Genomic DNA, 19,041 nt, shown 5'->3' with positions numbered 1-19,041 from the left:
CACTTTGCACCTTCCAATTCCAGAAAGACTACTGAAGCAGAGATTAATTGTTGAAAGCTATTACTGAAACTCTGCTTCCGTTGTCTCCCTCGCAAAGAACCCGCCTTTCCTGCAGCTCGTAAGATCTTCCCAAAACAGCACTAGTGAGTAGAACCAATAGATTCCTCCTTGAATCAGCAGACCTTAAACTGGAGTAATGAGCTGGATTTGCATATGGCTTGCAAGCATGATCTGACCTGTGCTGGGGCTTCCCCGCCCTTCCCCCCCCGCTTTTTTATATGAAAGATGAGGCACGTGGATATTCTAAACCACAAGAACTGCTGGAGGCTCACGAGCAGTTTGCGGGGGTAGGAATACACCCTCCCCTTTCCAAAGATAACAGCATTTTAAAATTAATTGATGTTAGAGGTGGAAAAAATAATTTAAAACCATCTAATCCATTCCCCCAGGGGACCAGTGGAGGATTGTTCTCTATGGTATGTAGCTTGAAGGTTCCTTGGAGATCCTGGATGAAATCCTGGCCCCACAAAAGCAAATTCAGCTTACCTGGACTCCTGTCATCATGATGGCAGGGCTAAACCTGAGTGGTGCTGGGACCTCAGAGTTTGCAGTGCCTGGAGCAGAGAGGCAAGCCCAGCCAGTCCTGTGGGACAGGAGCCACAAGAGCTGCCACGCGACCCTTTGAAACATTCGAGCGACCCAATTTTGGCTCCCAATCCATCAGCCAATAACCCTGATTTATTTCTCTGCTCAAGCCTCATGCAGGTCTATGCCCTACTTAAAATTCCACTTAACCCTACACTTGGAGGACTTAAATGGAGCATGGCCATTTGCACAAGGTGAATTTCACCCCAAGAAACAAACATTCTTAATCAGGCAAACACACTCAGTGAGTTGTATATCTATAATACCTTCCATCCGGAGATCTCAAAAACACTTTACAAACATTAACTGATCCTCACAACAGCCCTGTGCAGTAGGAAAATAGCGTGCTCATTTCAAAGAGGGATTAAGACAAACACAGGTTAAGGCCAAAGTTGGCACACTGTAGGTGCCTAAACAAAAGTACTCTGAATTGCAAATGTTAATGGAAGGCTTTTCAGCCCCTCTGAAAGTCGGGGCACTTTTATTTAGGTGTCTAAATATGGATTTCAGTTGCTCATCTGGGGCACCCAGGTTTGGAAGTTTTGCCTTATGCAAGTTACCCACAGCACAAGAACAGAACCATAATTCTAACTCTGAAATCCTAGCTCCCTGCTTTAACAAGGTCACAATTCCTTTTCTTTGTTTGTTTTAAATATTTTTAAAAGGAAGTTAAAATGAGATCACAGTTATATTTTTAACACAGAGTCTCTAGCCATTTGCAAGGGATTCCTACGATTCTACAGTCTGCACCTCTGGCTCAATATGCAATTTATTTTTATACATTAAATAAGGTAAAGTGGCTTGTGTGGTGTAATGATTTAAATATTCTCCTTAAGCATTAAGGTTCCTTTGCATAAACATATCTTTGAATAGGAATGCATTGGGGGAGATCTCTGCCTTACAGTGAGGGGCACTTCAATGCCCCAAGGGAACTGAACAGCTTGAGGTTGGTTGATAGACTCATTACGGGTATGTCTATACTACCCGCTGGATCGGTGGGCAGCGATCGATCAAGCGGGGGTCGATATATTGTGTCTAGTCTAGACGTGATAAATCAATCCCAAGCACTCTCCCGTCGACTCCTGTACTCCACCGCGCAGGTGGAGTCTATGGGGGAGCAGCAGTTGACCACTGCAGCGAAGATACCACGGTGAGTAGCTCTAAATACGTTGACTTCAGCTATGTTATTCACATAGCTGAAGTTGGGTCTTAGATTGATCCACTCCCCCAGTGTAGACCAGGCCAATTTCCTGTTGTATGACCAGTGGTGAAGGGCATATGACTGGGAGTTCAGTCTCCACTTAAGGCCTGACTCACAGCCAGGCTGAATATCAGGACAAGGGAAAGGTATATAGGGATGAAATTTCACAAAAGGCTGTTTTTCATTATCAAGAACATTGGGCCCAATCTCCAAGAGGCTGAGTTCCCACTGAGGATAACAGGAGTGGAGCATGTTCAGCATCTCTTAGAAGGCTCTCAACGCCATGTAGGACTAGGTCATTGTTAGTCATGATGAGTAAACCACAAAGAGTTGAGAATTTGAGTCTGGATCCTTCTCAGACGTATCCATATCGCTGGTCTCCAAAACAAGCTGGAGACCTCATAAGAAAAGGCTCTCTCATGAGACGCCTGGTATTTCTGGCTACTTATCCTGAGGGAACTCTGAATAGCACAGACCTATGATAAACTAGATGGATATGTGAGAGATACACCCAAGCATTTTGGAGCCTCAAATAAAGGTTTGGTTCTAAAAATGGACTGTGGCTCCAAATAGGAGACAGCTGGGGGAGGTGGAGGGGATGGGTTAGAACTAGTTTACCCAACTCTAGGGCTACTGACTTCAAGGACATTGGCCCAGATCCTGAAAGATATTTAGGCGCCTAACTCAAAATGGGAATTAGGAACCTAAACACCTTTCAGGATCTGAGCCACTGTTACGAGTGCTGTCAAGTGCCAGTGGCAATGGAAGCATACTACATGGTGTGACGACGCTGCAATTAGACACCCACGGCTGGCTTGGGCTCATGAGGCTCGGGCTAAGGGGCTGTTTAATGCCGTGTAGATGTTGCAGTTCGGGCTGCAGCCTGAGCTCTGGGACCCTCCCACCTAGCAGAGTCTTGGAGCCCGGGCTCCTTCTAAACTCAAACGTCTACACTGCAATTAAACAGCCCCTTGGCCCAAGCCCCACAAGCCCGAGTCAGCCAGCAGGCCAGCCGTGGGTTTTTTACTGCAGTGGGAGACACACCTGAAGACTGTAGTTAGTGGTGGACAGACAGGAGCAAACAGAGGCCCACAAAAGGTAAGTGAAGGACATAATATATTGCCAAAGCATTCACTATTGGAAGATCGAGCTAGCTAAAGGGTTTGTCACCCAGATACTCGGGGGAGGAGGGCCATAGAGTATCTAGATAGACGGACAGAAAAACGATTATTTTTAACATTTCTATTTATTCAAGCTACATCCGTCTAACTTAAATTTAAGATAGATAATACACTGGAAGGTGCCTAAGTGCTGACTTAAACTATATCATGTGCTTACATCATATTCACTTCAGTGGATGTCAGTAAAAGCTGGGAATTTGCCACATGCAGCATTAAACAGAGCAAACCACATACTCTCAAGTCAGAATGATTTATGACTAAAAACAAAACAAATAAAACCTACAACTAACAGAACTGTTTCCGAGAGAGAGAGAGAGAGAGAGAGAGGGCGCTCCCTTTATAAAACAGCCTTCTCCACTCCCTCAGCAGACAGAATCATATGTGATGGTACAGTGCATAAGAAACAGAATCATGACACCTCCCATTCAGTCATATAGCTGCATATGCCTCATGTAATAGCAGTTGACTTACAGAGCTATTTGCAATATTTCCAATTCTAGTTATAGGATATATCACAATAAAAGGTAATAGCAACCCACATATGGTGGTGTAGCCATTTTTTAAAAATATTACCCTCTATACCACACTGAGCTGGATGATAGTGTTTCACTGCATTGAGAATACTGTATGAGAGAAAAACTGACAGACAGAGGAGGAACAAGAAGAGGGGTCATGGAGTGAGGCAAACTGAACCTAATTTGGTTCTACATGGGCTTGGCCGTATATGTCAAAGCTATTTACAAAACCAGAGAGATACAATGACAGAGAATGTGTGTTTATCGTGGCTTCTCGGGCACCAATCCCAAGATGTAGGCACCTCATATCTAGACTTGGCAAAATTCAATTTTTTTTAATAGTTTCAAAGAATATCATCAATGGTTATTTTTAAAAAATTCTAACTTATCTATTTAAATTTTCACAGTTGGGCAAAATTATGGGTTTTAAGCATTTTTAAAATTATTTACATTTTCATTAAATTTTATGGGGATGGGGGAAATCAAACAATTTATTTAATGAATGGTCATTGAGATTCAAAAAGTTGAAGTCTTAAAACCATTAAGATAAAAATTGTTATCATCGCATCCAAAATATACCAAGTGAATAGCCTTAAATCAAATTATAATAAGTTATCAAGCAGCATTTTTCTTACTTTGCCTAGCTGTAAATTTCAATTCTTATCAATGGAAATATATTGCCATCTGATTTTGTGTGTGTGTGGTGAAATCGATGTCAACTGACATTTACCAATAAAAAAAAAATCTAATCCTTCCTAGCCCACTAATATCTTTTAAAAAAATACCCACACAATGACAAAAATTATAGTCTCCAGTAAAAGTAATTCAGACTTTCAGGTACCCACCTACACACCATTCTGCAGTTATTATACTGCCCACAAGATAATCAAAACTCAAGACTCCAGCTGTGCCTTCCTAGGGCCTACAAACCCACTGCCAATACAGTCACCTCTTTCCCACAAAAAAACTCAGATGAGTTTAGCAGCATTCCTGGAAGGTGAAGATAGCAAAATACTTGGGCAAAACAACATGAAATAAAAACAGAGAAACTGTTCTGGACAAAGCCCTAGAATTGAAAGAGAGCAAGAATAAATTAAATAAATAAATAAAACACAAAACACCATAGACAGTTATAATGGAGTCCAAACCTGAAACTCATGTACTCCTACAGGACCCAAATGTAATCTAGATTGTAATCCTTTAAAACAGGACCAGGACAATGATGCCATTGTGTGTGGCTAGGGAACTACCTGAGGGGAGGGCAGGAGGAGTTGATGCCTCTGATCTCACTCAGGATTTTTGATAGAGTGGAAGCTTTAGTTTGCATCGGAACACCATAAGAGCTCTGCCAGTTGAGGGAATACACTGGATCCATGCCCTGTCCAATCACTGCCCATCCCTCCTTTCCCAATGGCGTGGGCCCCTCCACAAACCCTCACTGGTGGGCTTTCCACCTCAAGGCCCTACACATGACCTTACAGCACCAGCAACCAGCATAAACCAGTGCTAGATCTAGCCCATCTTGGCTCAGCAGTGCCAGAGAAGGCATAGTACTCTGCCCAGAGACTAGTACAGCCATTCAAACTATAAAAATACCATGGATTAAGCAATAGACATAGGACACTCTGAAGCGAATAAGCACCAAGGAGAAGGCAGGGGAAGAGGAATCATTTTAGTTGGTCCCAATGGACATAACCAGGAGCAATTTGAAGGAATATGGCAAAGGGTCAATATCAGAAAACAATTCTTAGTAGTCTGTGCAGCCATCTTCCCAGGAAAGGTGTGGAAATCCCATCCTTTGAGTCCTTTAAAGCTACGCTGGACAAAGCACTGTAAAATACAGACTGTAGGGAACAATTCTGCTAGATGACCAAATAGGACTCATCTCTGGTTTCTCTAGAGATAGCATTGAAAAGATCTGTGGGATGAAAGTTACTGGGTCAGCTCATCCCCTATGACATCAGTGACCTTCACCTGGAACTATAGACACTGACTTGCTTTTCCAGGTGGACGCTCCACCCCGAGGCCACACCTCCACTCTGCCCCTTCCCCAGAGGCCCCGCCCTCGCTCTGCCTCTTTCCACCCCTGCTGTGCCCCCACACCTGCCTTTTGCTCACTCTCAGCTCTCTCCCCTAAGGCCCCCCCTGCCCACCTTCAGCTGGCTCCTCTCCGTCCTCCTCTGCGTGCATCCTGCCAGGCCCCAAACAGCTGACTGGTGGCCAGCTGTGACTGGTGGGTGCTGAGCACACCATATTTTTTCCCCCCAAAGGTACTTCAGCCCCAAAGCACCCACAGAGTCAGTGCCTATGCCTGGAACAGTGGATTTTGTCAGTTTCACCTGGAAAACTGGATTTTTACATTTATTTTTTTTAATGGGGAGGTCCAACTCCTAACTGGAATGAATGGGGAAGGAGGAGCAATTTGGAGGAACCCTTCCAAAAACAGCCTGATGAAAACATTTTCTCGTTTGTCTGGTAAACATGCAGCTTCACAGCATCCTTGGAACTGTACCATTTCTCCCAAGCAAATCTTTAAAATAAATGAGAAATTGGCAAAAGATTAGATGTGGAAGAAGTGAGGAATCTAAAGAACAGCTGGAGAGTGCTGATTGATGTCACATGGTCTCATATGTTGCCACTTCATATGGCAGTGCAACGAAGCAGTGACTGCCTTAATGAAAAAAGCCCCGAACCATACCCAGCCTTGAACATCACAGTCCCATATACTGAGAAGCTTATTTCATTTTCAGCTGTGGCTTTTGTGCAAGTCCTTGGACCTCAGCCTCTACCTATAAAGTCCAATAGTCAGGTGTATCTATCACTGTGGCCCTGGAGGTTAGCAGAATCGGGGTGGGATTGTTGCTCATGTCTTAATTTCTATTTGCATCTTTGAGGAGTCATATTCATGTCATTAGAGTATAAAGAGGGCATGATTAAAACATGACATTCCATAGGAACTCCAATTACCTAGCATCCTAGGAGGAGGATTGTCTTATGATTAAGGCACTAAAATGGGACTCTGGAGACCTGAGTTCAGTTCCCAATTTGTCTATAAACTCCCATGGATATCTCATTTTGTGGCTCAGTTCCCTGCCTGCAAAATGAAGAAGATGCTACCTCCACTTCTTGCAGTGGTGTTTTGAGGATAAATTCTTTACCAATAGTGAGGAATGTTTTTTCAGATACACAGATTAGATAGACATGCGTACAAGGACAATGGATTGGTCCTAAAACAATATGTCGTGTGCTGCTGTATCGTGGGAGGGCAGAAGGCAAAAAATCAACAGCCCACATTTCCGTATGAAAGGTGTGTGATGCTTATGACTCCATGGCTCACCAGAATTTTATCGTTAGAAAAGTTTCCCCATCTCCTCAGACATTTTCTGTTTGTACTCAAAATCAGAGAGTGCAGGAATGACATTTCTTCAGAATGATCAAAGCTGATAAGGAGATTGAACCAAAAAGCAATGAGGGAAACTATATAGCCCCAGCAGAAAAGAAAAAGATGGCAGCGATAGTATCATGGTACAGATCAATCTGCCACCAAAACAGGAACAGACAATGACAAATGGATATCTTCCAGTGTCGTAACAATGTGGGTCTCAGGAGACAAGGTAGGTGAGGTAATATATTTTATCTTTTCTCAGAAGTTGGTCCAGTAAGAGAGATTACCTCATCCACCTTGTCTCTCTAATGAGAGATGGACACAGGTTATGTAGTGCAGGCACACTAAGTTCTGTGTTAGGCTGACTGTGCCTACTTCCAACAGATATCCTTGGGTCCCATCTATTTTCTTCCTCTTTGGCAATACTTGCATATTAGAGACTGTTGTGCCAATTTTTCTTTTTTTCTTCATAATTTCAGATCAATTTTTATTGTAAGCATTTTTTATTTATTTTAATTTCCTCAATTACACAAAATTATGGGTTTTAAGTAGGGCTGTCAAGCGATTAAAAAAATTAATCGTGCTGTTAAACAATAATAAAAGACCATTTATTTAAATATTTGTGGATGTTTTCTACATTTTCAAATATCTTGATTTCAATTACAACACAGAATGCAAAGAGTATAGTGCTCCCTTTATATTTATTTTTTATTACAAATATTTGCACTGTAAAATGATAAAAGTATTTTTCAATTCAAAAAAACATCCAAAAATATTAAATAAATTTCAGTTGGTATTCTATTGTTTAACAGTGCGATTGTGATTAATTTTTTTTAGTTAATCGCATGAGTTAACTGCGATTAATCGACAGCCCTAGTTTTAAGCTTTTTATTTTTATCAATTAGACTTTTCACAACTGCAGGAAATTAAGGGGTGAGTGGCAGACAATTATTTAATGGCAGTAGATACGAAGAATCAAAAAGTTTAAGTGTTATTTGTAACATGCCTAAAATCACATAACTTTGCCCATAACGTCTTCAGTTCCCACCGCTAGGAGGTTCGAGCTAATAAATAAATAAAATATCTCGGGCCTTTTATTGCAGGTACTAGAATTAGTAATTATTTGCTAGAACCAGCAGATGTTTTCAGATTTCAAAAGCTCTCCAGGGGCGGCATGTGGAGCCCCCTTTCGGGGAGACTAGCCCCGGCGCTGCCCCTTCTGCCCACCCCTCCCCTCTGCCAGAGGAGCCCCAAGCTCCCCTGCACAGAGTCTCAGGCCATGCCTCCCCTCCCCAGACTCCAAGCTGCCCAGAGAAAAGTGTGCATTTCTTTTCCCCGGAAGATGCTTTTGCTATGCCCCATGCATGTTCCGGGTGGCTGAAGAGGTGGTAGCACATACCGCCTCCTCAGCCACCCCGGAACCTGCATGGGGCATAATAAATCAAAAACTTCCCTCCAAAACCCCCCAATTGGGGCGGGGGCAGAGGCCACGGCAGTGCCAGAGGAGGCTGAGCCTCCCTGGCCTATTATACCTGCTGCCCATGAAGCTCTCCAAATTTAAGCTTATATCCTTTTTGTAGTACAAAATGTTGAGCTGCCAAAGTCGGTCTTTGAGAGGTGCACGTGATATCTGTCTTGAACTTTTCTGAACAAACTAAATGATTTTGCCATAGGCACTGAAGTTACGGGCACTGCAAGTGCATGCAATACCACACTGGACATGACAAGCAATGACTGGGTTTCAACTTCTTTGTTAGGCTGTCATCACAAGGCACTTCATACACTATGTACAAATCAAAATTGTGCTTGAACTCTTCTGCCTTGCAAGGGAAAATATGCAGACTATTTTCATAGTCTGCTAAAGTTGTGAGAAATCTGAGGTGTGACAAATGGATCAAACACTTGACAGTTCGCAAAAAGAGATCCAGCTCCTTAGAGTCTGTCTGGTACATTCCAGGTTATGGCTGTCTTCAGTTTGATTTGAAATTCTGATGAGAAAGCATGCATTGCAGATTAAAGGAATTGCCTTTTGGAGCCCACTGACCTGAGTTCCACTTCTTTTAGGCATTAAGGCACATCGGCAGGAACTTGTAAGCAGTGTATCAAGGCAATGTATGAAGGGTGTATTTGTTTCCATTTGCAAATGAACACTGTAGCTTCCCGACCCCCCTCCCCAAAATACACAAAGACAAGGTAACTTGCAGCACAATTCTTGCTGATTTCCATCATCCTCGACCACCTGATATAGTTTCATTGCCTTCTTTGAGATGAATGCTACCGCTTCTTCAATAAGAAAGTCCATCACACTGTCCCAATGCACATGAATGATTTTTGTTGCCTTGACCCAGGAAAACTAACACAACAGCACAACATGAGAGGGCACATGCTCACATTGTTGAAAGGTAACTTTAAAAGATCCCTTGCCTGTTGGCGTGTTTAAATTTCACTAGAAAAATGTACCACAAATTTGTTCATGTTGTAGAATGCATCAGGGTTGATTGCATGATCAATGGCTATATGCAAAAGATAAGCAATGCATGGAATGTGCAGTGGATGTGGATACATTTCTTTTGAGTCCTTTACTAAGCGTGGCACGTATATTGTGGAGTCACTGTTGACTGACACACAGTATTCCCATGCTTGGCTGTATTCTCACAACACAAATTGAATCCAAATTGACATGACCCCTGCATTGCACTAAACAACCACAGAACATTTCAATAGAGTAGTATTCATGGATTTATTTTTGTCACCGTAGAACACTGCAAGGATGTTAATTGCTGGCGGTCTGGAAAACTCTGGGGTTTAATAAATTACTAAAGAGAATTTCCAAACCATTCAAAAGATCCTTTATTGTAGCTTGGTGGTGAGCAAAAAACTTCAGGTGGGTATTTTTCTTCCAGCTATTGATGTTCTGGGCAAGTGCACATTGCTAGTGCATACTTGTGAAGCAGAGCTAATAAAAAGCTCCAACCTTATGAGCAGTATTCATTGGAATTGGCTCAAAGCACAATACACGTACCAAATTGTGTGGAAAATCTGCAGCTTCTTCCTTCTCTCATTCTTCCTAAATAGGATTCTATCAAAGCCTGGGTTACCTTTGCTTGACTCTCTTTTATTATAAAATGAGATCTACTGTTTAGATGTTCAGCAATACTATTTATCTTTCCAGAGATTTCTGTTTTACCAACTTTGCAGCACAAAATGTCCTTATCTCCCTTTCCAGACTTATTCACAGTTTTAAATTGGAGATCAGGCTATTCACTAAAAATATTCCTCTAAGGCAGTGGTTCCCAAACTTGTTCCACCACTTTTGCGGGGAAAGCCCTTGGCGGTCCAGGCCAGTTTGCTTACTTGCCGCATCCGCAGGTTCGGCTAATTGTGGCTCCCAGTGGCCGTGGTTCGCTGCTCCAGGCCAATGGGAGCTGCTGGAAGTGGCAGCCAGTACATCCCTTGGCCCACGCCACTTCCAGCTGCTCCCATTGGCCTGGACAACGAACCGCAGCCACTGGCCCGCCCCGACAGGCTTTCCCTGCACAAGTGGTGGAACAAGTTTGGGAACCACTGGTCTAGGGTTTTCCTTTTGTGACTCATTACTAATATAAAACAAAAAACTTGGCCTCCCCTACTATACTAGTGCAATTGAGACCACACCACAAATGTAACTGCATTCATACTCTTTTTGAACTTCGATCCCAGAGCACTGTTGTGTTCATCAATCGGATATGCAGTTCCAATACTGTTTAACAGCCACTGTTGCCCTTTGTTACTTGGTTGCCACTGTTCCAGTCCCGCTAAGTGCTCCTATCCCAGCCAGGAAGGTGCATGCTGGGATCACTACAAGGAGGATGAGTCCCTGGCTGTGGGGGAGGCCACTCCGTTGCTGAACAGCTCTGGCCCAGAAGCAGCAGATGGACCCCAGTACTTCTGGCTGATGAATGAGTGAGCGAGGGCATGGCAGCTGGGCTGTAAGGGGCTTCCTGCACAGCTGAGGGGCCAGGATACCAGATTCCTGCAAGCACTAGGTCAGGGGGAGGCTGTGCTTACCTACTACTATCCAAGGATTTTTTTTTTTGTCAGTTGCTGCGTGTCACGTGAAATTTAAGCTTACCAACGACTAGCATCCTTCCAAGCCTAATGAGAAAGAAAAGGTTAAGGGGTGATTTCATTACAGTCTATAAGTATACAAGGAACAAATATCTAATAATGGGCTCTTCAATCAAACAGAGAAAGGTTTAACACAATCCAATGGTTGGAAACTGAAGCTAGATAAATTCAGATTAGAAATAAGGTGCAAATTTTTAATGGTGAGAGTAATTAACCATTGGAACAATTTAACAAGGGTTGTGGTGGATTCTCCATCACTGTCAATGGTTTAATCAAGACTGGATGTGTTTCTAAAAGATCTGCTCTAGGAAATATTTTTGGGAAGTTCTATGGCCTGTGTTATATCAGAGATCAGACATGCTCACAATGGGCCCTTCTGGCTTAGGACTCTATATTATTGCAGTGAATTGTGTCTTCAGGTGTTTAGGTGCAGAGGGACATATGTTCATAACGAAAAATGTCCAAAACCTGAAACCAGACAAAATTCACCTGGGTTTATTACAAACCCAACAGGCAGGCCGTGCTCACCAGGCTCTCTCTGACTCGTCAACAATCCTCAAAAGAACGGCCATATCGGTTCAGATCAAAGGTATATCTAGCCCGGTATCCTGTCTTCCAAAAGTGACCAATGCCAGGTCCCCCAGAGGGAATGAACAGAACAAGTAATCATCAAGTGATCCATCCCCTGTTGCTCATTCCCAACTTCTGGCAAACTGAGGCTAGGGACACCATCCCTGCCCATCCTGGCTAATAGCCATTGATGGACCTATCCCCCATGAATTTAGCTAGCTCTTTTTTGAACCCTGTTATAGTCTTGGCCTTCACAACAAGGAGTTCCACAGGCTGACTGTGCATTGTGTGAAAAAAATACTTCTGTTTGTTTGTTTTAAACCTGCAGCCTATTAATTTCATTTGGTGGCCCCTAATTCTTATGTTTTGAGAAGGAGTAAACAACATTTCCTTATTTATTTTCTCTACACCAATCATGATTTTATAGACCTCTATCATATCCCCCCTTAGTCAGCTCTTTTCCAAGATGAAAAGTCCCAGCCTTACTAATCTCTCCTCATAAGGCAGCCGTTCCATACCCCTAATCATTTTTGTTGCCCTTTTCTGAACCTTTTCCAAGTCCAGTATATCTTTTTTTGTGATGGGACGGGCACATCTGCACACGGTATTCAAGATGTGGGCATACCATGGATTTATATAGAGGCAATATGATATTTTCTTATTATCTTATTATCTTATTATCTATCCCTGTCTTAATGATTTCCAACATTCTGTTTGCTTTTTTGACGGCCGCTGCACATTGTGTGGATGTTTTCAGAGAACTATCCACAATGACTCCAAGATCTCTTTCTTGAGTGGTAACAGCTAATTTAGAGCCCATCATATTATATGTATAGTTGGGATTATGTTTTCCAATTACTCTGCATTTGTCTACATTGAATTTCATCTGCCACTTTGTTGCCCAGTCACCCTGTTTTGAGAGATCCTTTTGCAGCTCTTCACAGTCTGCCATGGACCTAACTATCTTGAGTAGTTTTGTATCATCTGCAAATTTTGCCACCTTACTGCTTATCCCTTTTTCCAGATCATTTATGAATATGTTGAATGGAACTGGTCCCAGTACTCCTGGGGGACACCCCTATTTACCTCTCTCCATTCTGAAAACTAGCCATTTATTCCTACCCTTCATTTCCTATCTTTTAACCAGTTACTGATCCATGAGAGAACCTTCCCTCTTATCCCATGACTGCTTACTTTCCTTAAGAACCTTTGGTGAGGGACCTCAAACGCTTTTGAAAATCTAAATACACTTTATCCACTGAATCCCCCTTGTCCACATGCTTGTTGACCTCCTCAAAGAATTCTTGTAGATTGGAGAAGTATGATTTCCCTTTACATGTTGAGTATTCCCCAACAAATTATGTTCATCTATGTGTCTGACAATTTTGTTCTTTATTATAGTTTCAACCAGTTTAATCCTCAGCTACATTACAAACAAGCCTGGGTTTCAGGAATGGTTTCAGGGTAGGAGCCATGCAAAGCTCAGTGGTTTCCACCCAAAATCCACTGAAAACTTGGCACTTTAGGCTGAATTTTGTTTTGAGTTTCCAGATTTGTTAAATGCAGAGTGAATACCAGGAAGAAGGAAAGGACTGTTGAACCCCCTGTTATCTGAAATCACCCTGCTTCAGACATCTCTGTTCATAACATCCATCCCACAGCCTCCAGAAAGACATGCCCTCTCACTATATAAATCATACATGTACTGTGGAGACTTCAGAATTCTACTCAAATACACTAGGAAAAGGCCCAGTCTAGTCAAACAAGCATGGGACTAGGTGCCAGAAGTTCTAGGACAGAGGTTCTCAAACTTCTTTGCTGCACCACCACCACCCCCCTTCAGAGATTCATGCCCCATGTGCACAACCCCCTTCTTTTTCTCCTCCTCCTCCTCTCCCCTCCCCAATCAGACCCTGCCCCCCAAACCCTCTGCTCTGCTCCCCCCAAACTCCCTTGCTCCCACTCTCCCATGTTGCCTGATCTATTGATTAGGTATCAATTACACGGGCCATTTAAAATATTTAAAATTCCCAATTAACACTCCAATATTTGGTAGGTTTTTGTCCCAAGACTGGGCCGAGTATTATCAGAATTACTGTTCAGGTGAGAGCCCCAATGTACACAGCAGCGACCACGACACTCACACTCAGGGAAAAAAACATTCGAGGTGGCAGAATTTGTATTATTACTATGATTAGTCCTATAAATAAACAATCCAAACAAGTAAGACGAAGTAATACAATCCTATAGTTATGTCCAGCACCATTACATGTGTATGCTCACTCTATTCTTAGGGAGGACTAAAAGGGTTGAGACAGATCCTTTATAGACCATCATCCAAATTCATGAGTGACTCCTCCCTTCTTCACCATATTTTAACTTCCTCAACCTCATAACATTGGGGTGCCCTTATCCTTTAGATTAGTATATTAATTAGTTTCAACTCATTAGCATATACATAAAAGTTAGCTACCATAGCTACCTGCTGTTAGGCATCTGCTGATATTTACCCACAAGATATCTTGCCGTCACCTGTCAGTAGTTTTATGCTTAGTTTCAGCATTTTCCAATATTGCAAAACAAGCAAAACAAAGTCTTATGTCATCTTGTGATTTAAGGTCTCTGCTAGTTTACTTACTTATGCTAACACTATAGAGCAACTTACTTCCTTTAAGGCTGCAGGGGCTTACTCTTATGCTAAACACTTAAACTAGTTCTTATAGCGGGGTGGGCAAACTTTTTGGCCTGAGGGCCACATCGGGGTGCAAAACTGTATGGAGGGCCAGGTAGGGAAGGCGGCACACATGTCCCCAAACAGCCTCCCCTGCATCTGACCACTCCCACTTCCTGCCCCCTGATTGCCCCCCTCAGAACTCCCCACCCTCTATCTAAACCCCCCCTGCTCCCCATCCCCTACCCCCCCAGAACCTCTGCCCGATCCAATCACCCCCTGCTCCCTGTCCCGACTGCTCCTTAACCAATTCCCCAGCCCTAGCCCCCTTATCATGCTGCTCAGAGCATGTCTGGCAGCCGCGCCACCCAGCCAGAGCTAGACATGCCGCAGCTCTGCCCTGCAGGAGCACACAGCCCCGCTGCCCAGAGCGCTGGCGGCACGGCAGCGTGACTGCAGGGGAGGGAGGACAGCGGGGCAGGAGGACCAGGGGTAGGCTCCGCGGCAGGGAGCTCAGGGGCTGGGCAGGACGGTCCCACAGGCTGGATGTGGCCCACGGGCCATAGTTTGCCCACCTCTGTCTTATAGGCCTGGACCTATAGGTATCTTGCATTTCTGCATTCTTATTGTTTTCTTTTCCCTTCCCTTATAACCAACATGTGGGCTACAGGGTTACACCCAGCCTGCTGCACCCCCTCCTTCCCCATGGTGAGCCACGATGCCTACCAGGGTGAGCCTGCTGACTCTGCTCTGCTGCTGCTGCCCAGATCCTGCTGCCTGATACCACAGCCCAGTATCCGTGGCTCAGGAGGAGCAGGGTGTGAAGTGGGAGGGGTGGGGCAGTAACAGGCTCTGGGAGGGCGTGGCCTAACTCCCCAACCCCTCCCCTCCAGGGCCTTACTTCCACACCAGGCCAGTAACAGGCACTGCAGGGGGCGGGCTTGCGCTCCAACCCCTTCTTCCTGGGACCCGCCACTTGCATGTTGGCTGCTGGCATTGCCTCCCCGTAGGCAGGGGCACTGTCTTCACCATCTCCTGCTCCTGAGAAAGCAGATAGGATGTGAGAATGTGCTACTTCACATTAAGTCCTCATACCCCTCTGATAAACTCATTGCCACCCCTGGGGTGGGGAGGTGCCCTCCAGTTTGAAAAACTATGTTCTAGGAGCTCTAATCCCAACCCTGCCAATGACTTGCCATGTAGCCTTGAACAAGCTTCTTCATCTCCCCAAAGCCACAGCTTCCCCGCCTCATAAATGAGGTTTGTCATACTGACCTGTCAAAGGATCTTGTCATTTAACTGATATTCATACATTGCTTTGAAAGTGTGAAGTGCTGCTAATAATTAATAAGCGGCCAGGATCTTTCATGAAGGGCAGCAGCAGAAATCAGCTCCATGTTGTAAGTCACCGATGAGGATTTATTTAAGAGGATCCGATCGTTTGTCTCTGAATGTGTAAAACTAAGAGGAGGAGGTGTAAAAGACTAAGCCTAGTATTATCAAGCAACACTATGGTTAGGTCACTTATCTGACTGTCAGGCACCTGTAACGCCCTGTAATAAACAAATCACCCAATTTATTTCGGTATCTAATTTTAAACACCCAAATTGACCAAAATTATGCCATAGCTATAATCATGTTTTGCTCCAGAGCCACCACTGGAATTTATTAGATAGATAGATAGTCATAGTAGGTCATCTCCTCTATCCCATCAGTGCATGATTGTTCCCAGGAGTACAGAGAATACTTGACACCCAACAGCTTTCAGGTGCAGATGCCTGACACTCTGAGTCCTTCACTGGGGCAATTAAGAACCATAATAGCAACCGTGTAACACTTAAACCACTTACACTACATCATAGTTCAGCATCCGTTATTCTAAAAATGAGCCTTTCCCACACAGCCAGCGAAGTACTAAAGCTCCTGCAAATGAAATGTCTGAGGTGATGCTACACTCACAAAGTCACCGTTCATTCATGCAAATACCATTTAGACATTTGCCAGTCAAGCAAACGGGAGTATTCATACTCTTTAGTGTATGCGAGGAACCACAAAAGGCCTGATTCTCTACACACTTACAGCAGTGTAAGTCAAGAGTAACTACTGAGTTACGGAAGAGAGGAATCAAGGGGATGACAGCCTACAGAAGAATTGGAAGCAGAGTATAACAGAGGGATGCGGTGCCCCGACAAGCTTTTTAAAAGCCATCCTCAAGTCAATGCCTCTCGCAAGATAACATGCTTAAAGACACCAGTTATCACCTCCCTTAGTCACTACAGCACATTGTACAGGTGCCCATTTACCTTTCTGCCTTCTGTTAGCAGCAGCGTTTGTTACTAGAGCAGGGACAGGAGAAATGTATTTAGGATTCCCATGGACCAAACAGAGCTTGTGAAAATGATGGGGCCCTTCTCCCCTAACATGCCAGGCCATGCCCCCAGCACACACTCCCCCCATCCAGCCTCTCCTGCGCTGCACCCCACAGGCCAAGGAGTCCGAGTCCTTTCTCCCTGGGGAATGGGAAACGCCACCTCTCCACAGAGAGCACTGTCCACACAGCCAGATAGCACGTCTCCAGTGTAGCGGGGGGGGGGGGACCGACTGGACTATTTGCCCCCACAAAGTGATAAATACAGCAGCCCCATCACCCCACCCTCGCCCTGGGGCAGGGGAGGGACTACAGCACTGCATTGTAGACACCCCGCCAGGGAAACTCAAGTCATCATCCTTGCTTAGCTCTCTCCCCATCTCCACTCCTGTCCGGGGGGGGGGGCCCAGGCCAGAGGCATGAAAGGCAGACAAGGTCCGCTGCCCACCTAGCAGTGAACCCCGAAGAGGGCTAGACTCAAAGGGCTCCCGGAGCAAGCGAGCTACACTCCGGCGCTGGGGAACAGCGCGAGCTCCTGCGGATTCCCCCCCTCCCGCGGCTGGAGGGGCTGCCTGTGGTCGCCTCTTTCATTACTGCGGGAGGGGCAGCCCCTCAGCCCGGTGCCTTCCGCTCCCTGGGCAGGCGCATCCCTGCCCCAGGCACTTACCCATGGAGAGAGAAGCCCCCGCCGCGAGCCCAGCCGGGAGCGCGCCTCCTCGGACGGGGCTCGCCTCGCCCCTGCCCCTGCCCCTGCCCCTCCGTCCGCAGAGCGAGCCCGAGCAACCCGGCACATCTGCCCCGCTCAGCCCCCCGCCGCTCTGCCTCCCGGGGCCCCGCCCATCGCCTGACGTCAGGGCAGGCCCGTCCGTCACGGGGCGGCCACCTGCCGCTGCCGCTGCCGCTGCAGCTCCCCCCCCACGGGCGCCGCGCCGAGCGCCCGGCCGGCGCAGCCCGGCTCGCTCTTCCCCAGCCTGGGCCCCGCTCCAGGGCAGCCACCAGAGGTGGGTTTTCAGGGCCCCGCCTTCGCATCGAGGGTGACCAGGCAGCAAGTGTGAAAAATCGGGGCGGGGGGGGGAATAGGAGCCTATATAAGAAAAAGATCCCCAAATCGGGACTGTCCCTGTAAAATCGGGACATCTGGTCACCCTATTCGGATCGGCTAGGCCGGATTCTGCTCTCATTTACACCAGCTCCTTGGACTTCCCTCGCACCACGGGCAGGGCCACCAGCCCGCCCGCCCCAGGGAAATAACGCATCCGGCGGTTGCCGGGACGAATAAAAGCCCGAAAATTCCCAGCCTCCGTAACAACCAACTCAGCCAGATGTGGGTGTTGATTCCCCCAGTGTGAATGGCCAAGGGGACCTGGTGACAGGAGCTGGTTTTGCTCTCCATGGAGCCTTCCAGTCAAGGGCCTTGAGACACTTGGCAATGAGTGGACACAGGGAAGGAGCCTTAGCCCCATGTTGGAGGTGTCAGGTGCTCTGATGCTATTAGGATATGGATCCCACTAGCCAACTGGAGAGGTTTTAGGTTAGATTAGGGGGAAATGAAAGAGAGAGAGAGTAGGTAATTTGCCAGAGTCTCACAGGAAGTCTTTGGCATAGTTCGGAAGATCCCAACTGTCCTGACTCCCAGTCCTGTCCTTTAACTACAAGATCCTCCTCCCCTTTTGGGGTGGGACTGGGGAAGTCAGGAATTCCCACATCCCAGTCCCTAAACTCTCTGTTCCCTGGCCATAGCTGTTCAGTAGCTGTCTCAGCCCCTGGTAGTGTACTTTTCCCCTCCCCTTTTATTGAGTCAGACCCTGGCCAGCCCTTCATTCTGAACAGGTACATGGGGGTGGTGGAGCAATAGCCCTGTATAAGGATGTTTCTCTGCTCTGCTCAGAAGCTAGCTACAACATAGCAATGAACCACAGGCATGGATTAACTTCCCCAAAGGGGAGGGGATGAGAGCAGAGGGGCAAGGTGAGAAGGGGGCCGTAGTGCTGTTTCAGATCATAGTAAAGGTTGTGGCAAGAAAACTCTCATGTTCTCATAGTGCCACGCATCTCCCACAGCCAATGATCAGATTCTTTTTGTGGACACAGACTAACACAGCTGCTACTCTGAAACCTGGTTATGTCACAGAGACAGCCATTGCTGCACTGGTCCAGCATCCTCTCCTGGTGCTGGATAAAGACCTAGGCTTAATTTATTGGGTCTATCAGCCACCTTTCAGTCCAGGGATCATGAGGTGATGCTTACTCGCTGGCAGATGATGTGGGGGTAGGGAAAGACAAAGCAGTTGCCCTCTGGTAGCTTCATTCTTCTTTCCCGGAGAAGCAACCCAAGCAAGCTCCCTGATGTAGGCACAACAGGATCCAGTTCCAATATCCCTTCTGTTCAACACATCTCC

The 19,041-nt window shown here is 45.7% G+C and overlaps 1 protein-coding gene across 1 annotated transcript in view; it reads right to left on the bottom strand.

Moving 5' to 3' along the window:
• The window catches only part of MAPK4 (mitogen-activated protein kinase 4), a 155,218-nt gene extending 137,734 nt beyond the window's left edge, over positions 1 to 17,484 (bottom strand). Inside the window, exon 1 of the mRNA XM_038401152.2 lies at positions 17,311 to 17,484. The gene's annotated coding sequence lies outside the window, so the exon portion shown is untranslated. The remainder of the gene's footprint in view (positions 1 to 17,310) is intronic.
• Positions 17,485 to 19,041: the final 1,557 nt, after the last annotated feature.

This window comes from Dermochelys coriacea, chromosome 5, assembly GCF_009764565.3.
Source record: "Dermochelys coriacea isolate rDerCor1 chromosome 5, rDerCor1.pri.v4, whole genome shotgun sequence".
In the NCBI taxonomy this organism is placed as follows: domain Eukaryota; kingdom Metazoa; phylum Chordata; order Testudines; family Dermochelyidae; genus Dermochelys; species Dermochelys coriacea.
The sequence above is the reverse complement of the archived record's forward strand: the minus strand, read 5'-3'. Positions and strand labels throughout refer to the sequence as shown.